This window comes from Mus musculus, chromosome 9 (assembly GCF_000001635.26).
Source record: "Mus musculus strain C57BL/6J chromosome 9, GRCm38.p6 C57BL/6J".
NCBI classification, from domain to species: domain Eukaryota; kingdom Metazoa; phylum Chordata; class Mammalia; order Rodentia; family Muridae; genus Mus; species Mus musculus.
Genome location: NC_000075.6, coordinates 38507437 through 38511664, shown reverse-complemented (window position 1 = coordinate 38511664; position 4228 = coordinate 38507437). Strand labels below are relative to the sequence as shown.

Below are 4228 nucleotides of genomic sequence, written 5' to 3'. Positions count from 1 at the left end.
GTCTCTGAGTGACTTGGGTCACCTTGGGCATGGTCTGCACCATGAGGCCCTTCCAACACTGAACTGATTGTCATCTCAGTCTATCTCCCTGTCTGGGTCTCATGGCACCAGGCTTGTATTTGTCTTGGGATCACTCCTTACCCAGGCCCATCCAAGAGGCCACTCATGAGGGTTGTCTGTCTTGGGCTCATTTCTTCTCAAGGCCTGTAGTCTTAGGTGGGTGGGGTTCTTTTAGTCTCTAGCACACTCCACTCCCTGGGAGCCTGTCAGGGCCTATGTGGTGTTGGACTGGTGGTTGTCTCAGGCTACCTTCCTCTATGGGTACCTTGGCACTGAGATGGTGGTTGTCTCAGGGTCACATTTTAGAGAATGGTACTAATCATTCAGATGTTCGTAGTCTGAACACAGAGCCTACACATAGTCTCTCCTCTCTGCCACTTACTGAATCACATGTGACACAGCAGCAACATCTGCAACATCTCTAGGGGCAGAATATTTTTAGTTTTATTCCTTTCACGGAGATTACTAGACACAGACGTTATATTTAAAATGGGTTAGAATACAGCTACTTACTGAACCTGTGGTATTAGTTATTCAGTAACAAATATACTGTAGATATGTTTTAATACCTCAGATATAGCAAATGAGATTTCCAGTTATTCGATCACTTTCCAGTTTTAATTGGCTTAATTTTTTGTTCTCAAAGCATTTACAATCAAATATTAGTATGTGTGGTTCAATTTATGAACACCATGTTTTCTCAATTGTTTAATATACTGAGTCAAACGTATTAAACACTGTGTGTAATCCTGTGTGCTAGCCCATATATCAAGTGGTAGGAAGTCTAAAGCAAAACCATTTCAAGATTAAATCATCTTTGGACTTTAGAAAAAGCCTTAGGTTCAAACAAGTTCTTGTCTCAAAAATCATAAAATTAGAAAAATTAAGAGTAAAGATAGTAAATGTAAATTCTAAAACTTTGATGTCACTAGAGAAGAAGATAGAGAAACACATGAGGTAGTAAGAATTTGAAACTGTTTTTAAGAACTTGATAATCCATAGCAAGGATACAGCAGTAAGACTGATGAAATTAAAATTTCCTACCTCAGCAAATAAAACAATCAACAGAGTGAAAAGGCAAGGTGCAAAATAAAATAGATCTTTGCCAATTGTATTTCTTACAAGAAATTAATATTTATACAGTGTAAAATTCAAAATATTAAATGTGAAAATAAGGAATTTTTCAGTCAATAAATGGATAAATGAACTGAACATTCAGTTTTCAGTGATATAGTACAGATTCTCTCTCTCTCTCTCTCTCTCTCTCTCTCTCTCCCTCTCTCTCTCTCTCTCTCTCTCTGTGTGTGTGTGTGTGTGTGTGTGTGTGTATGTGTATAAAATGTATGTGTAAAACTTTTCAGCATCCTTAGCCATTGTGGTTACATAAATCAAACCTTCATTGAGACACCACTTTACCTTACCCAGAATTTCTACTAACAACAAAACAAATAGCAGCAAATACTGTGGAGAATGGGAGAAAAGCGAAATGCTTATCAATCACTACTGCTTATGAAAATCAGGGCATTCATAATAGAAGTTCATAAAACATCACTATCAATGCCACAGCTATGAACGTTCTAAAACATGACTATTAAATGCCCCACCTGCATCAATCACTCCTGCCATAGAGATTTCCCACCCTTGGTTCCCTGGTCCTAAGTTTAAACAACAAAACACAGGGTAATGTAAAAGATATCACTGTCAAGTGGGGCATTCTCAAGGGGTAAGAATGGACATTGCAACAAGAGCATTGCGGACCAGAGCATTTATAGATGAGATTGTCAAAGAAACTGCTGTACTGGTTTGTTGTTTCAGCAGACTATATTTTAAGACTTTGAAGGCAAATAGAGGGGCTTTTTCCTATCCAGGTGACTGACAAGACTGCTTTGATTAAAGTTTAAATGATGGAACAGTGATGCGCCCTTGTTCTCCATACAAAAGTCTTATAACCATATGGGAAGTTTATAATGTTATGTACTTCCACCCAGGCTGTAAATATGACCCAGGATTCAGTCAGATTATTATCAGAGTCCTTCAGTTTAAATTCTTAATTGTATTAGGTGCTGATTAGAAGGGAAATTTCGATCTATAATGACATCCAAGCATGATAACACATAATATAGGGACATAGTATTCCTTAGTATATACTCCTAATTATCAAAGAAACACCCTACAGAGTCCTTTATAGATCCAAGTTTATTATAGCATTAGTTGCAACTGTCAAGAAATGGACCATGTCCAGATGTTCATCAGTAGATAAATGAATGAGGAATATGTGGTGATTATAAACTCAATGGACTTTATTAACCTGTATCACTGTGTTATTTGCAGGAAAATGGATAGAATTGGAAATCTTCAGGTTAAATTAAATACATGAGACACAGAAAGACAGATTACATATCTCTGGGTCACATTCAGAATCTAGACATAAATATATATGACATGAAACTGAAAAAAATAGGATACAGAAGAGAAGGAGAAATAATGTGTTGGAGTAAGAGAACAGTAGAGTATAATGTAAGGAAAAAAGAACACCAATAGCATATTTCCCTCATTTTGAAAATCAAATAATAACTATAGATTATCCATATATTAATATAAAAATTTCATGACATCAAGGCAGATGATGTATTTGTAAGGACAATGTTTATTAGCAAGAGGCAAGTGAAATGTATGTATTTCTGAAAATTGAATAGTGTAAACAATTATTTTGTCTGACAAATAATAAAAATAATAAATCAAAGTATGACTATGAATAAATATAGTTGTAAACTTGAAAATTCACCAAACAGATTAGTTGAATTTGAACTATCAACTATAGAAAAAATCATAGTTATCTTTATTGTTTAATTAAAATGTCCTTGCCTGTGAGGAAGTAACTGTTTTAATAAGTATCTCTCATAAGAGCAAATGTAACTATAAATAATATTGTTGATAATTTGATCAAACATTTATTATTTAACAAAAAAGTTTTCTAAAGTACTGATGGTACAGAAAGAAATCACAACCACATAAAGCCTGTACCTGGCACTAAACCATATAGGTACAGTTTCATAAGGTCTAGGATTTTACTCTTGCTGACAGAGCAGGTAATTAATGACAGCTATACTGCGAAGGGAAAGACAGTAAGTAAATCAACAGTGGGCACGACATAAAAATTGCACTAAGAAACTATTCTACTATAAGCTATTATCTAATTTATAATAGTGCAGTACATATATATATATATAATCATGTAGACAGTAGTGTATAGTCTGACTGTTACAAAGTCTATTGTCAGGTTGTCTGAATGTAGTCAGGATCTTCCTACAGCAGCGTTTCATGTCAGGAGAAGACAGAGAGTCTTGGAGCAAGAGTCATGATGCAAGAAGTAGAATGAGCAGTAGATGGACAAATATATTATTTTTATGAAGAATCCAATTCCATAAAAATGATTCTATTTCTTCAATAGCTTCACCAATGCAATCAAGTCAACAGCTGCCAGGACTCACAATCTCTTAAAAGCACTACACAATACTTTACACTGGCAATTACATTTCAAAATGACTTTGAGGGGAGGGACTTAAACTATGGTAAAGCCAATGTTGTTTGCTCTTACTACAAAGAACATTTTAAAATTAAAACATTTAAAAGCTGTTTTCATACAACAACACACAAACCCAAAACCTTAGGGATACCTCAAAAAGATATGTGCATCAGTGTTTTTGTTTGTCTATTCAAAATTGTTTCATTATGTCACCTTTAAAGTTTATTTGCATACACAAACACACAGATGTATATGTGTATATGTGTGTATTTATCTGTGGTGAGTTCAGCAACTGGCTTATTTCTTTTGCACCATACACCTGTTGTTTCAGATACTATCTCACTTTGGCCAAGAACTTGATCATTAGTCTAAGCTTGTAAGCCAGTGAACTTAAGGACCCATCTATCTCTGACTTTCCACTATTGTCATTAGAAATGCCTTTCTTCCATGACACTTTTTTTTTTTTTGAGTGAAGAAGGGAAAGCAGGAGGGGTTATCTGGTTCTCAGGATTGCATGTAAACCCTTTATCTACTGTGTTATCGTCCAACCTCATCTTTAGTTTTATGTAATTAATCAACAGGACATTTATACCTTGTTTCTTCCAAAGAACATGATTGTTGAAAAATTGAATATACAGAAAT

At 34.8% G+C, this 4228-nt stretch overlaps 1 pseudogene; it reads right to left on the bottom strand.

Annotated features, from left to right (window-relative positions):
• Positions 1-368: 368 nt before the first annotated feature.
• On the bottom strand, positions 369-492 carry Gm23271 (annotated as a pseudogene).
• Positions 493-4228: the final 3736 nt, after the last annotated feature.